We start from the raw sequence: 17,244 nt of genomic DNA, 5'->3' as shown, positions 1-17,244 counted from the left end.
TGGTCAACATGGTGAAACCCCGTCTCTACTAAAAATACAAAAAATTAGCTGGGCATGGTGGCACGTGCCTGTAATCCCAGCTACTCAGGAGGCTGAGACAGGAGAATTGCCTGAACCCAGGAGGCGGAGGTTGCGGTGAGCCGAGATCGCGCCATTGCACTCCAGCCTGGGTAACAAGAGCGAAACTCCGTCTCAAAAAAAAAAAAAAAAAAGAAAAAAAAGAAAGCATACCAAGTCTTGGCAAAGATATAGAGCAACCATATTTAGGATTAACCCGTATTCCCATTTCTAACTATGGGGCAATGATTAGTGTACTTCCTTTTTCTATCAATTTGCCTTTTGTGTACGTTTCATGAGCATGGGATTGTATAATATGTGGTCTCTACGGTCTTGGTGTGTCCATGATATAGTGTGTGTGAGTAGTTTGCTCCTTCTCTTTCTAAACAGTATTCCTCTGTATGGTTATATCATATTTAGTGTATCCACCTGACTGTTGAACAATTAAATTGTACCCACTTTTTGATCATTGTGAACAATGCTCTGTAAACATTTGTTTATAAATCTTTACACAGGCATATGCTTAATTTCTCCTGGATATCTAAGTGTGAAATTGTGGGGTTAGAGGCAACCTGAGTGAGCTGAGAAGGTGGTAGTGATTGGGTTTATCTATAAAATGTTTACTTGAACATTTATAGAAAATAAAACACGAAATCAAATATGATTTAAACCTAACAATAAAGAAAATAACTGAATAACTGTGAAGACTATTTGTCTTTTATCTCCATGACTTTTGCTCCATGAAAATAGTCAGACACAAACACTATGCCAATATCAGAAATTAAAACTATGTATTTATCTTACCTTTTGATTTCAATTGTTGAAGGAAAAAAAAAAACAAATATAAGGTTACCTCAGGAAAAAATAAAGTGTGAAAAAGATGTATTTTTTGTTTTGCACCATTTTTAATGAGGACAGAAGTAGGAGCTGCTCTTAATAACTTTTTACTGACCCCGAGCCACTTGGAAAAGTCCTGCAGAGGAAAAAACAAAACCATACTTACTTTAAAGGTAGCCTCTTCTGAATTGAGTCTGACGTTGAAAACAGTTCAAACTCACTCCAATGCAGACGTTTAGTGACTCAGACATGATATTCTACTGTGTGTTGAGACAGGATGGGCAATGGGAACTGGGGTCAGAATCTCTAAATAACAATTATGAAATTATCACAAGCAACAGGCAGCAATTACTACAGGATAAATTAATGAGAATCAGTATAAACTAAAATGTGGGATTCTCATGATTTGCATTTTTTTAAGTTTTCCCTTTTACCCCGTGAATCAATACATCTGCAAAGACCACTGAAAAGAATATACACAGTCATCATTTTGTTCCTCTATGAAAATTACTTCCGAGGAACCATCTACTAAACATTTTTGTGAACGTGTCATAGTTTGATGACTTTAAAAAAATCTTTTGGCCGGGCGCGGTGGCTCACGCCTATAATTCCTGCACTTTGGGTGGCCGAGGTGGGCGGATCGAGGTCAAGAGATCAAGACCATCCTGGCCACCATGGCGAAACCCCATCTCTACTAAAGTACAAAAAATTAGCCGGGCATGGCTGTGCGTGCCTGTTGGCCCAGCTCCTCTGGAGGTTGAGGCAGGAGAATTACTTGAAACGGGAAAACGGAAGTTGCAAGTTGCAGTGAGGCAGGATCGCGCCACTGCCCTCCAGCCTGACGATAGAGCAAGATTCCGTCTCAAAAAACAAAACAAAACAAAACAAAACAAAACAAAAAAACTTTTTGTTTTCTTTAACTTCTATGCTAAGGTCATGTTTCACTCAAAAACTAAGAGTGTGTGTGAACAGTAATCTAGGTGGGCATGTTATTTATTTTTCTAAAAATTTTTACTACTTATTTCTCAGCATCTAATGTGTGCCTTTATTTTCTGACTATGTAAGAACATGTATTCCTGCCCCCTAAGAAAATAAATAACATTTTAATTTTGAAATAAATTGTACTGTGTTTTTATTATCAGTCTGGGTTCAAGCATATCTTCGAATATTTATTTAATTAAGTACATCATTCTAATTTTCATTTTTCAAGCTCAAACATTTCCCATATTTCTAGTTTTCTGCTATTATTAGCAACTTGACATATATCTAAAGCTGACACAGTTTCTTAGTAAAATAATGCTGGCAACAAAATTTTTTCTGGATTGAATAAAAACACACCAAAAATGTTCCCAAAGTGGCTGATAATATTGTTATGGTAGTGATGCTTGAAGAAGAAAATTTTAATATTAAAAGAACTGCTTGTAATAGAGAAAATGCTTCGAAACATGATAAAAGCACAGTGACGGATTATTAGCAAATCATTGCTCCCAGGCTTTAGGTGAAAGATTCCTCTGGAGTTCCAGTGCAAGCGGGCAGGTAAATGCTAGGGGTCCTAACCATAGCAGAGAAGTGAGAGCAAAATAGCCTCTCACACATTTTCTCAAAAAACTATACAGCTGAAACTTGCTTGGGGCCCTCTCAAAATAACACCTACCATCTTAATCCACATCTAAATTATCAAATTCAGTCAGTGGCTTTCCTAAATCTCAATTTCAACATAGAAAATGCTCAAATCCCAATCCTGTATTTCGCATGTCCTGAGAAAAGCAGATGTCAGGAGGGTGTGGGGTGACTCACAGGTAAGAGCCTGGATAAGCAGCAGGATAGGGTCAGCTAATGAGCAAGCACTTTGGAGCAGGAATGCTTGTTTTGTGAAGTGGGAGCCAGGCAAGTGAAGGTGCATAGACTAGACAGGAGACACAGGGGTCTCTGTGGTCTTCTTTCCAATGCCATGTGTTCTCCTGGATTTCTGACATGGGGAATGTGGCATGTGGAGGTCTACAGGGGTAGCCAGTGGTCTTACATCTTATATAGCTATAAAGGGATAAGAGTTCTTAATCAGTGGTTGTACTTGCCTCTCTATTACAGAAATTTGCAATGACAGCTTTACTGATTTCTGTTTTGAACCCATTTATTCCCTGAGATTAAAAACATTTTACTGGCTTTAGATGACTGTCTACAGAAAGCTTTAAGACAAATTCTACTGAAGTCTGCACAGTTCTCCTACACACACCAAGTGTGTATTTATATATGTATGTTGAATGTGAATATGTTACAAGATTATCTAGAAAAATCTGGACTGTCTAAAATAATCTGCCTGGATTATATGGGAAGAAGAGGGTTAGTCTGCCGGAATGGCGCTTCCAGAGCCGTGTATGTTAGTCACATGAACTCACTCCGCAGCATCCTTGTGCCCAGCTCCTGCTGCATGCTCTGCAGGGATGCAGGAGACTATGACTCAAGACTGGCTCCCATTCTTTGGGACCTCACAACCTGCTGGGGAGACCTGACTCCCCTCCTCCAAAGACAGCAGAGCCTAAACTGACCCAGGGTCTGGCTCTTACTCTGGTTCTCTGTGAAACAGCACTAATCACTTCACGTCTCTAAGAATATTTCTGTTAAATAAAGAACTAGATTTCATGATTAGCAGCATTCTTTCAAGGTCCAGAATTCTCTTTCTGTGAGGGCAAGACAGCATATAATAAAATTTTATGATAATGTAGGGGGGTAGAAAAGAAGTGATATCTTTCCTTACCCATCATAAGGGTCACAGGTGACACTCCTATAACAAAATACAGGTTAGCAAAAGTAATGCATGATACATTTATTTAATTAAAGTTTTACTTGACATGGAGTCTTCAGAAATGAAGACCGAAAGACCCAGAGGAAACTGTCTATTTTTATGCTTAGGTTCAATGAAGAATGGGCAGACACGTGCAAAGGTGCTTGGACATCTGTTCAGATTCTTCTTGGCCTCTCTGTGTGACATTCTTTCTCCCCAGTACAAGGCAGGACCCCTCTGGAACCAGGGGGGTCTGTGATCTGCTATCAAACAAGGTGGGCGAGATAATTTCTTTATGGCCCACTGCCATACAGAAAGGCATGGAAGCTTAGAGTATATTTATTGAAAACATTGGTATGGAAGAAGTGAAGTGCAAGTGAATTTGACTTTTCAGAACATTTTAGCTTTTTGTCAAAGGTATTTTAAATTCAAATGAGGTTTTGGCAATTAGTAAAAAGATATATCAACTAAGTTCAGGAGATGAGTTTTGGGGTCAATCTTGAATTTTCTTCCTTCTGAAGATCTGCATTGGTGAAGCATAAAGTTTGCAAAGGCATTCCTCTGAATTTGCACTATTTATACAACAGAGCTCTCCTTTCCTGTGGATTTCACTTACGTTATTGGAAAAATTGCCTCTTTATTTGAAATCATCCTTGCGAAATTATGTTTTTCCAATATGTAATAAAAGAGGTGAATCTGGGAAAAGTGCATAATAAAAAACTTGACTTGGACATGACATTAGGTTAAAAGATTGAATTAGGATTTATTTTAAAGATTCAGCATGGCAAAGAGGAAGTGACCAACTTTAGGATCTATAAATCAGATGTTAAATACTGGCCTGGCCTCTTCCTTATGTAATGAAAAGAGTTCTCTTTTCATAAGAAAAGATACCAGTGCCTGGTATCAGGTTTTTACTCACAAACTGATCACTGTTGTTCTATTTGTCACTGAGATTTTGATGATGACAGTGAGAAAATGATGGTGATAATGATACATTTTAAAAAAATATCTCAGAAATGGGAGAAAATATTAGAAGCATTGAATTACAAATGTGTGCCTATACAGTTTATGCAAGAATAAGGAAGAACTTTCCTTCAAGTTGCATGAATAATATTGAAGAAATAATACATAAAGAATTGCAGACATTGAATATCTGATAAACTTTTGAAGAGTGCTTTGTGAATAGCTCCATAGAAGGTTTGGGTTTTTGCTGGAAGGATTCATACTCATTTGAGCAACTCAATGGAGTATAAATAATTATAATAAAATAGCTTAAAATGTTTACTCAATTACCAAAGCCAGTCTTATAAATAATAACACAGAAAAAAATAGACATATTTTTATCTAGGCATATTGTTTCTTGCTTTAGGACATTTTAATGGGGTATCAAATTTAAACATAAGGTTGACATAAAATGTCAAAACAGATATATGAGGAATATGACTAAAAGTTGTTCTTTTCAAATATGGATGCACAACTCAAAAATATCTAATTTATAAAAACTTTAAATCTATATGAGATAAACCAGTTAACTTGTTATCATACCTAACAGATGGACTACTGGTACAGTTAACCTGTAAAACAGCTGAATTTTATATTATATGATTACGAGTAGACAATATTTCAGAAATCTAAAAAGTTTGTTTTAAATGTCTGTTTTGATTAGAATGAAAGGTAAACAATGACAGATGATACCTATTGTCTCCATGTTAATCACACGAATTAAAAGTAACACTGAAAATTTTTCCCAAGAAATACATGTGCTTCAAATACGGTGTAGTCTCACATCTGAGATTGCTCCACAATGAGCCCTGTTTTCTACATTACTATGCATGGTTCCAGTGGAGGATGAGATAACTTGTTCTTTGTAATGTAAAACATTAAAATATTTGTAGACATCCCAAATGTATTAATGTAGAATGCTGTTTTGGGTAAGTGTGGGAAAACTACAAATTAAGCACATAAAATGGTTAATTCTGCAGTTTCCCAGTCTCTTGCTGTTCTGTTATAGATCAGTGATTGGGTTCCATCCTAATGATCAATAGTATTCCATGGTAGGATTAAAAAGAAATACAATGCCTCAGAATGGCAGCCAGAGTCATAAGGAAAAAGATTTTCAGACAGGGAGGCTTTGGAGCAGGGCATTAAGCCCAAGAAATTGCTTGTGTAAAAAAGGTTAAATGTGGAAATAAATTAATGTGCTTTTCTCTCTTTTTTTCTTCTAAAAACCCTTTCCCCTATTTGTTCAAATGTATCCATTGGCAAAGTAGGAAAGAAAAAAAAAAGAGGGAATGGATGTTTGTAAGGAGACGACTGGGATGAGCAGGAGCACAGAGCAACAGCCTCTGCTTCCCTGAATTTTTAAGAAATCTCAGCCAGGTATGATGGCTCATGTCTGTAATCCCATCACTCTGAGAGGCTTAAGTGGGAGGATTACTTGAGCCTAGGAGTTCAAGACCAACCTGGGCAACATGATGAGACTCCTATCTCTGATTACCCAGGCATAGTGGTTTACACCTGTAGTGTCAGCTACTGAAGAGGCTGAGGCCAGGAAGATCTCTTGAGTCCAGGATGGTGCCACTATACTCCAGCCTGGAGGACAGACTAGGACCAATGAACTACTTGCAAAGAATCATTGACTCAGCCGGGCGCGGTGGCTCAAGCCTGTAATCCCAGCACTTTGGGAGGCCGAGGCGGGTGGATCACGAGGTCGAGAGATCGAGACCATCCTGGTCAACATGGTGAAACCCCGTCTCTACTAAAAATATAAAAAATTAGCTGGGCGTGGTGGTGCGTGCCTGTAATCCCAGCTACTCAGGAGGCTGAGGCAGGAGAATTGCCTGAACCCAGGAGGCGGAGGTTGCGGTGAGCCAAGATGTGCCATTGCACTCCAGCCTGGGTAACGAGAGCAAAACTCCGTCTCAAAAAAAAAAAAAAAAAAAAAAAAAAAAGAATCATTGACTCAACCTACAAGTATTTTGCATGACAAAGATATCAGTGTTAAATGAAGATCACCTTTTATATGCCTTCTTTTTTGCCTTACATTTATATTTTTGTAGACTTCGTTAGAAACATGGTGATGGGAAAGGTGAAAAGTTTGACAATAAGCTTTGACTGTTTTAATGACCGCAATGTCCCTGTGTATTCTAGTGGGGATATCATCTCAAGAAGGGTGAATTTAGAAGTTACTGGCAAAATCAGAGTCAAATCTCTTAAAATTCATGCAAGAGGATACTTAGAAGTATGCTTGGCTGAATCTAGAAACACTGGCACCAGTACGGCCTGTACACAGAATTACAGTGCAGAAGTAGAATATTTCAACCATAAAGATATCTTAATTGGGCATGAAAGAGACAATAATAATTCCAAAGAAGGCTTCAAGGCTTTTCATTCGGGAAGGCATGAATATGCACTCAGCTGTAAGCGTCCACAGACACCACCTGCTACTTCATTTAAAGGCAGTCATGGTGTGTGACAACAGCGCTGTTGTGTGAACGCTGAATCTCACAGGCCTTGGCGACTAACAGGACCATCAAAGACAGTCTTTGAATATAAATATGAACACTCCTTCATCACTGTCACCCCAAGCAGGCACAGAAGAAAAGACACTAGGTTGCTGGTTTTCTACCTCAGGCTCAATATCCTTAAGTGCCAGAATTGAAAGGAAGGGCTGTCACATGGGTGAATCAGCTCAGATATTTGCTAAGACTGAGAACTGCTCTTCCCAAACGCTGGTGCCGGAGTCAGACATTACCAAACACAAGTCTTCCATGCCAAAGGGGAAATGAAGGAAGTAAAACAGTGCATGGCTAACTTGCATGAGGAATCCTTGTCATTTGGAAAGAGAGATGTGGAATGGCAAGTTGCTGAAAATTTCACCAGTTTCTCCCTCTATTCTCCACTGTTGTATAATCTGTGGAACATTCACTAATGGAATATGCAGATATTTCTGGAGCTATGAATTTATTTATTAATTTGCCACTTGCCTTCAGCACCATTCCTCTACATCTATTGGGTAGCAGAGCCTCAGATGTAAGCAGGCAGCATAGCATGAATACAAACTGGCTTGGTTTATCCCTTCCCGAAAGACCTGAAGCACCACCCAGCTATGCAGAAGGGGTAACAGAGGAACAGAGGCAGAACAATCTTGCACCGTGAGTGCCTGCGATGACTTCAGGAAAGTGCTCCAAGGTCTGCTATTCACATATATCCAAGAGTTTCGGTTCCTGCCTCTACCTCCTTATTCAGAGATGAATCCAAATAGTCAGCAGATGATAGATCATCCTGCCCCTCTCATTGAGGGAGCACTTGGTTGAATCAGGTTGATGAGGATTCCAATCTGTATCTCTTCTAGCTGAGGACAGAGAAGTATCTTGGAGACAAGTTTCCAGAGGAAGTGGAATTGCTTTTGCCCAGAAAAATGGTGAATATGCGAAATAACCAGTGATCATCCTTTAGAAGCCTACAGCCAACATTCTGGAGCTGCTTCAATACGCTTGAAGATCTGAGCTTTTCTCCTTTTAAACCAGCACATTCTCAGAGCCGTCTTCTTAGTCTGTGGTCATATGTGTCAAGGCACCAGGTTGTAATGAGGGATGATGTTCTTCTTTTGATTTTAAAATTTGTGCATGCTCAGTGCTTACACTGTGCAGTTCAATGTCACCACAGCATTTTTTTCCCCCATTTTTACCACACTCTTTCTTGACACTCGTTTAAAACTTGTTTGTGGTCAGCACAACAAGAAACAAAAGAAAGCTTTAAAAAGAAAACTTAAACATAAAAAGAATAAAAATGCACTGACTTGTTAAAAAATTTAATGAAGCCTGGACTTTACCTGCGCATGCACATGCTCAGAATTGTCCTACTGGACTGACCATGTATCACCTCTTCAGCTTGGATCCTATTGTGGATTTATTTACAAACATCAATTGCCTTTAAGCCAATCCTTTTTGCTGTATGTTTGGCAGCTTACCGCTGTAAATACTAAATAGATAATATGGGGGTGGGGGGGGAAGAGATAAGAGGAGGAAGCTAATAAAAGACTTTGTTAAGACTGTATACCTTTCGGTTTTCTTGATAGAATTTGTTGCTTTTTTTCTATTACAACAAAGCAGCGTTTGTTACGGACTAAAATCACAAGTGAATGCATCACTTGTCAAACTATTTGAAAGCTATTTGTGTTTTGTTGCACTGTGGGATTATTTTGTTTATTTGGTTGGCATTTTGGAGAAAAAAATTGGGGAAGAGAATGCGCATGAAAATCATGACCCATCCGCATTCCCTTTTTATCATCACATGCAAGAAAAAACTGGCAGAGCTAATAATGAAGTAAAGAAGGGCAGGAAGACAGATACCAGCAAGGTGTTAAGGGCTGTTGCTTTTAAAAATTAGTATTTTTTATTGTATTTAAAGTGTGGAAATTTTTCCCCACTGGGGAAAGGTGGGAAAAGTACACTTACTTTTGTAAAGTTGCTTAATTACCTCCAGAACACAAATGTTGCAAATCACATTTGTTGATGTGAAGTATTTTAATGAATGCAAATCCATATATTGAGGTTGTGATCCGAGAGCTCAATTTATGCATTTGCTATCTTGCTCAAGCTTGGCACGGCGTGAAAATCCAAAGTACATAATATTCCCAAAGTATATAATTTCAAATTAAAAATACTAGAAAGTTTGCTGTGATCATTGTTTTGTATTTTTTTTAATGAAAATACTTTTTTTATGTCCTAAAGAGTAATTTGTTAAACATGAGAAATCACTCACTTTGAGTAGATATAGATAAGAGCAATCACATGAGTAAATTATAGTTTACATTAAAGATAATTTTTAGTTGGCTCATTACAAATAGACCAGTAGTCATGATAACATTTCATCATTTTCCAAGTATCAAGTGTACTGATTTTGTGTGCGTGTTTTAGAAGGAATTTAGTTCTTTTTCTTTTCTTTTTTTTTGAGAAGGAGTTTCGCTCTTGTTACCCAGGCTGGAGTGCAATGGCGCGATCTCGGCTCACCGCAACCTCTGCCTCCTGGGTTCAGGCAATTCTCCTGCCTCAGCCTCCTGAGTAGCTGGGATTACAGGCACGCACCACCATGCCCAGCTAATTTTTTGTATTTTTAGTAGAGATGGGGTTTCACCATGTTGACCAGGATGGTCTCGATTTCCTGACCTCATGATCCACCCGCCTCAGCCTCCCAGAGTGCTGGGATTACAGGCATGAGCCAGCGCGCCTGGCCAGATAGAGTGAATTCTAATGGACAGAGTCAATATGAAGACACTTTGCAGAGGAGTTGACTGAAGATTTCAAGGGCTTTGTGGTCTATGTTAAGGGTTTTGGGGTTTATCCTGTGGAGTCACAGGGATGAAATGGAAACCATTACATTCCCTCTTCCTGTCCTGTTTCATTTGTCCAAAAATGACCAACTCAAACGCCAGTGCTTCTTGCCTGATGCCTTCCTTGATCACTTGCTGGATACATTCTCCTGAAACACTGACTTGGTTACACTTTCATTTTTAAAAAGCATATTCCTAATGTAGAGTCTGGAGTGGAGCAATGGTAAAGGCCAGAAAACAAGTTTGCAAATTATTGTAAGGGATTCATAAAATAGGTATTGATGTTGTAAATTAAGGCAGTAGCCTGGGATAAAGAGGAGTCCATGGGTTTAAGAGATGTTACAAAGGTAGAATAAGCAGTACTTTCTTATTAACTGAATATTGAGGTAGGGGATGGATGGCAGGAGGGATAGTGAAAAAGGCTTAGGGTAATCCAGGTCTGACTTATGCAACTGAAGGGACATAATGCCATTTATTAAAACAGGGATGTCTGTAATCCCAGCACTTTGGGAGGCCAAGTTGGGCAGATCACGAGGTCAGGAGTTTGAAACCAGCCTGGCCAACATGGTGAAACCTCATCTCTACAAAAGATTAAAAAAAAAAAAAAATTAGCCAGGCATGGTGGTGCTTGCCTGTAATCCCAGGTACTTGGGAGGCTAAGGCAGGAGAATCGCTTGAACCCGGGAGGCGCAGGTTGCAGTGAGCCAAGACTGTGCAGTTGCACTCCAGCCTGGGTGACAGGGCAAGACTCTGCTAAAAAAAAAAAAAAAAAAAAAAAAGGTGGGGGGATGTCTGCAAGTTATCTGATTGAGGAAACATGTTTTGCATATTTGTTTTTGAGATGTTTGTCTTTGGTGCTTAACTATTTGTATGGCATTTGCTCAGAGATAGAGCTGGCCAGAGATTTGGGATTATCACCAACTGAGGCTAATGAGTAGCTTAGATTCTCACTATCAAAGTGTTATATGTGTCCCCGCAGCATAGACATCATTTGAAAGCTTGTTTGAAATGCACAATTTCATCCTTCATCCCAGAACTATTAAATAAGAATCTGCATTTTAAGAAGATTCCCAGGCAATTTATATATACATTAAAATTGGAAAGCACATGTTTGGCTTACCCAGAGGAATGCACTGGGAAAAATAAGGTCAAGGATGGAACATGAGCAACACCAGCATTCAAGAAGCAGACAGGAGGAATGCTTAGCAATGGAGACCAAGGGGGCACATTCAGAGACCTTAGAAGAGGGTGTGGAAAAACAGTATCGTGAAAGCCAAGGAAAGACAGTGTTACAAGATGAAAGGCTGCAGAGTCAGACGAGCTCAGATCTGACTACTGGGGAATTGATGCCCTTCAATAAGAGTGCATAGACAAAAGGAAGTGGGTGGAGGCCTGACAAGGAAGTGAACATATTTCTTTGGAGAAGTTTGGCCTTGAAGAGGAAATGTCCATGGCTGAGGACAAGACTGGTGGGTAGAAAGCAAGGTCTAAACACTAGAGGTGGTTTTTCTCTTTATAGGAAAAAATTTTGATCATGATTATAAATTAAAAAGATTGAAAATCTATGAAAGGGGAAGACTGATGTTAATAATTGGGCAGCATCTTGAATATGACTGAGAAACAGTGTGAGCATGGACTGACTTTGAGCATAAAGGTTTTCCCTCTAAGGCTTCTCAGATTAGAAGGTAGGAACATGAGCATGATCAAGTGCAAATCTGGGTAATGTCTTCATGTGGCTGGTTGGTTGTTTTAGACCATGACAATGGAGAGACTTTCTGGCTGATAATCAAATTTTCTTTGTGAATGAAAGGAAAGGTCTTCTGAGGGCTGGTGAAGATTTGGTAGAGCCATAGGTGAAATGGAAGAAGATGCTGAAAGGTCTACAAAGTTGCTCCTGTGGCTGTAAGTTGTGAGCACCAACCTCACTCAGTGGGTGAATTCTTATGGCAACACACTACAGCCCAGGGATAGGCATGGGAAAAGTCATGGTTGTTTCGATCCAGTTTGAAAGTTTGAGTGTTAAGGGTTGAAGCACGTGGAGAGTGCTGATGAACACGATCAGAATCAAAGATAATACATTGAACCATTGAGGGGGAAACTTGAAAGGGAGGGACAGGATAAATGAGTTGAAAAGAGGATGCAGTTTAGGGTTTAGAGTTTAGAGGGGAATTAGTTCTCAAAATGGTACCACCTAGAGCAGAGTGGGTGAAGAGAACAGTGAGGAAAACGGAATATAATGGGGTTTCAAGTTAGAGTCCTGGCAGAATCAGTTTAGAAGTCATCTTCCAGACTCCAGCAGCCAGGAGACTTTACATCTGAGGCAGAAAAATCTCTGCAAGTATGAGTTCCAGTTTTCTTGTTTCTCACCACCTGAATTTGAGTGAGTCATGTCACTCAAAGGTGGGTGATGAGAACTTGGAGACACTTGGAGTTCAACTGTCCTGGCCCACTGAGTTGCAGATAAAAAATTCAGTTCTTTATTTAATTCTTAACCTATTAAATACGCAGTGAGCATGTAGAGTACTCAAAAATGTATTTCCACAGTCATCAGAGCTGCTAAAAAGACCACTGAAATATAGGTCTTCATTCTCACAGTCTGTCTAAGAAAACAAGGCTAACACATTTGAAATACGTACCGGAGACTACATAATTATGGGCAATTGCTAAATTCTAAATATTGACTCTGCAGGTTACAGGGGTTCATGTAACTAAGTAAATCAAGGAGAAGAGTATAATCAAGGCATCTGTCCCACTGACAGGTAGACTTTGAATGGGTAGAGGAAATAAGAATGGGCAGGCATCTAAGACGGGCCAAATGCCCCAAGGCATAAATGAACATGATGTGTCTGTGTGGAAGAAAAGAGGCCAAATAGATCTGAGGTGCTGAGCTGGAGTATTAAACAATGCTTTTGTAAGGTCTAATAAGGTTATAGAAGGCTGTGCTAACCTAATGGAGAGAAAAGCCCACAGATAATAAAATAAGAGTGTCATTAGGTCTAAGTAGAAATGAAGAAATAAAAACTTTCACAGATGATAAGCAATAGAAGATATTATTTTAAAAATTAAATGCATAAAAATGAAAATATCTGCAGAAGAAGACTAGAGCTATACGAGGAACAAAATGAAGTTGGGAAATATTACAATGAATACTACCATTTTGAGGACTACTCTCTATATTGAGTAAATAAATTATTTCAAAAAGTAGGAGGAAATTCAAGAGAAGTTTAAAAAAAGGAAAACACTTTATTGACAAGATCACATATGAGACTATGTAAATAGTTTTTAAAAAGTGAGAAAATTTTTTTCTAATAACCATAGAAATGAAAGTTACAGTAGTCCAAAGCACCATTTTATGTCTAATTATTCATAAAATCACTGTGAAAAGGTAAGTCTTTCCTGGCAGTTGATATAGTGAACCCCAAGTTTCTCTTCAAAGACTCAGTACGCCAGTATGCTCAGCTCTCTTATCTTTAATTCTCTATTTTAAAGTTTAACTTCTTTGTAATTCTGCTAAACAACCTTCTCAACCAGTTCTAATCAGTACTTCACAACTATTCCCTCGGCCCCCAGCTCCATCCTGACTCATCCCAGCCACCTGCTCCAGTCACCTGCTCTGGTCACCTTCTTTGCCCCAAGTCACCCCTGGCTACCTGCTCTAACCCTTCCATAACGGTCCTTTCTGCCAAAACACCCATCCTGCCACTCCAGCTCAGACCCTTGCTCTGTTAAAAAAAAAAAGCCAATTGGGATTAGTCTATCTTGTGCGGTCTAACCCTACCCAATAGGGGAACGACACAACAATAGAGACAACCCCTGTCAGGCATAAGTACCCCTTCCCCTTGTCCAAGCATAAGGCCACCATTGCTCCATCTGTGAGCTGCACACTTCTATAGAAGTAAACTGCCTTGCTGAGAAGATTTATCTTTGAATGCTATTCCTTTTGTGGCATCGAAGATTTATTTATAACAGTCTCATGGAGAATAAGAGGCACCATGTGCCACTTGTGACTTTGTAACCTAATGGATGCATTCAGAAAGTAACATACAAGTGCTATACAATTTATAAAAATGTCATCCTCCGGCCGGGCGCGGTGGCTCAAGCCTGTAATCCCAGCACTTTGGGAGGCCGAGGCAGGTGGATCACGAGGTCGAGAGATCGAGACCAACCTGGTCAACATGGTGAAACCCCGTCTCTACTAAAAATACAAAAAAAAATTAGCTGGGCATGGTGGCGCGTGCCTGTAATCCCAGCTACTCAGGAGGCTGAGGCAGGAGAATTGCCTGAACCCAGGAGGCGGAGGTTGCAGTGAGCCGAGATCGCGCCATTGCACTCCAGCCTGGGTAACAAGAGCGAAACTCTGTCTCAAAAAAAAAAAAAAAAAAAAAGTCATCCTCCTTTAATCACTATCTCACTACCAGAAATTTATCCTGACAAGTTTTTTAAAAATTATGTTTACAACACGTTCAGTGTTACATCAAAAAAGTGGAAATAGCCTAAGTATCCAAAAGTAGGAAAATAGTTAAGAAAACTTTACCACCCAACATGAGGCAATAAACTTCTGTTGTTATTAAATGTAATAAATATGAACATTTGTCAAAAGTGGACATAACATATCATGGAAAAAGCAAGATATAAATCTATGCATTCAATATTATTGGACATGAGTAGCATACGTCTAAATATAGATCGTAGAGAATCTAGTACTACAACAGGAGTGGGAAATAAAACCTTCCTTTCTCAATTTCAGATGCCTGAGAATAGTACGCTCCCTGAGGATCACTGCAGGTACTCAGCAGAAGTCAGCTTTCTTTGTCTTTGAATGTGTGGTGTATTTGCTAGCTTTCAAGTAGCATGACCTTTTCTTATCTCCATTCCTTAAAATTCTGCAGCAGTGACACTGCATAGGTAAATGCTACACTGACATCTTGCCACATGCCACACTTCACTGCAGCGGAAAATAATGAGGAGCTAGCCAATACCCATTATTAAAGTGTCACACAACTGTTTCATCCTATCCAGTCACGTTTTTCAGAGGCTTCCAATTCACACTTTCGTAAATGAGGCCGTTTCCTCTTCCTGTGACTTAGAGGAGATGAAAACAGACATGCTCCCAAGTATCATATTAGTTTCTTTTCAGAACTTCTTTAGTTTTCTAGTAAGACATCTGTGCCTCCTAGAAAGGCACTTTGGAGCCTGCTATATAGAAAAGTAAATCTTCTTACAACTGGTCTGAAGCATATGTATTATTCTTTTAGATCTGATGTATCAAATGCCCATGGCCCCAGGTATGCCTGTTTCTTTCTAATGATCATTTTATACAATGTACCGGCACCTTTCCCAGCACACTCCTTCACCTATAGCAGGTTGAGCAGGCTGGGTAACTGCCCCTTTTAGAGTTGTCTGCAGTCAACGCTGCCCTCTCTGATAAGTACAATGAGAAGCAAATCCTTGGGCATATCACTACAGACTTTTCTTAAGCTCATACGGCACTCTCATTGCCACTATTTCTTACCAGGTTGCTCATTAGCCAAAGGCAGCCAAAGGTCTGGATCATTCATATCAGTGACTTTCCCACCCATGACACTCTCTTGTTCACCTTAAATATAAACCATATAGAGAAGAAACGGGATTTGGATACATGAAAGCTGACAAAAGCAATAAACAGAAATCCTAGAGACAGTGATGATAGTAGAAATGTGTGTTTGCAAAGAGGTTAGAGGGAGCACATTGTGTTGGCACTGAAAGCAGCCGGAGGAAGACTCAGAGTGAGAAAGAAGTTGACCCACGCAACAAACCTTCACCACTGACAGTCAAAGAAAATGACTGAGGAGAGTCTCAATCATTTTAGATGTTTATTTTGACAAGGTTAAGAAGGCACCTGAGAAAAAGGAACACAAAACCACAAGAACAATCTGTGAGTCATGCTTTTTCCAAAGAGGGCTGGGAATTGTAGTATTTAAGGGGAAAGAGCAGGCAGTAGGAGAAAGAGAAAGAAAAGAAAAAAGGAGAGTGGATAAAAGGGGCAAGCAGTTGCATTTTTTTTTTTTTTGAGTCTCCGATCAGTGTCCACTGAATCCACATTTCACATGTCAAAGGAAGGGGTAGAGAAACAGCCAGTTATGCATTCATCTCAGACTCAGTGAATCTGCATTTTCACATAAGCTAAAATAAACATGAAGTAAAGGAAGTAATCAGCTATGCACTTGTGTACCAGAACATCTGAGACAGGTCTCAGTTCATTTAGAAAGTTTATTTTGCCAAAGTTGAGGACGCATCTGCGACACAGCTTCAGGAAGTCCTGACAGCATGTGCCCAAGGCGGTTAGGGCACAGCACGTGCCCAAGGCGGTTAGGGCACAGCATGTGCCCAAGGCGGTTAGGGCACAGCACGTGCCCAAGGCGGTTAGGGCACAGCACGTGCCCAAGGCGGTTAGGGCACAGCTTGGTTTTTCACATTTTAGGGAGACATGAGACATCAATCAATATATGTAAGAAGATAACTGGAAGCAAAGGCAGGGAGGCTCAAAGCTGGGAGGGAGCTTCAGGTCACAGAGAGGTGAGACACAAACGGTTACATTCTTTTGAGTTTCTGATTAGCCTTTCCAAAGGAGACAATCAGATATGCCTCCTTTGGTAGGGGGTAATCGGGAGTGGGGGTGCCTTTTAATTCTGTCCTCTGTCCTTTATCCCAGGATCTGTGAAGATAAGCTGTTGACTGGCACTGTCTGGGTGAAATTCAACAAAACTGTTTTAGGGTAAAGATCTTAGGACCCACAAAGAATTTCCTTTTGAGCAAATTGTGAGGGAGGTATGCAGCCTTTGAGATCTGTAGCTATCTTATTTAGGAACAAAATGGGAGGCTGGTTTGTATGACCCAGTTCTCAGCTTGATGTTTCCCTCCCCTTGAGTTTGGGGTCCAGAGATTTTATGTCCCTTTTACGGCACCCAGGAGCAACTGAGCCTAAGCCTACTTCTTGCAGCCTTAAGGAGCACTAACTGAAGTGCTCCGTCAGCAGCATTTGAACTAATTATTTCATAGCTCATCTTTAACCAAATTATCTTTAATATGATTCTAAAACTGGAGTTTTACCATAGGCTTAATATTTTGAGGTAATCTTAGCAGCAGGTGGGCCTTAGCTAACTAAGAGTATCAGAGCTCTTAGTTAGCTTAATTAGCTCACTCACCAGAGGCTTGGTTACTCTTCTGGAAGGTGTAATTAACTTCATTCTTGAGT

The 17,244-nt window shown here is 39.7% G+C and overlaps 1 pseudogene; it reads left to right on the top strand.

Annotated features, from left to right (window-relative positions):
• Positions 1 to 6,749: 6,749 nt before the first annotated feature.
• On the top strand, positions 6,750 to 7,976 carry LOC101042553 (arrestin domain-containing protein 3 pseudogene; annotated as a pseudogene).
• Positions 7,977 to 17,244: the final 9,268 nt, after the last annotated feature.

The sequence above is a fragment of the Saimiri boliviensis genome, chromosome 2, assembly GCF_048565385.1.
Source record: "Saimiri boliviensis isolate mSaiBol1 chromosome 2, mSaiBol1.pri, whole genome shotgun sequence".
NCBI lineage: Eukaryota > Metazoa > Chordata > Mammalia > Primates > Cebidae > Saimiri > Saimiri boliviensis.
Note: the sequence above shows the minus strand (reverse complement) of the source record. Positions and strands in the feature narration are given on the sequence as shown.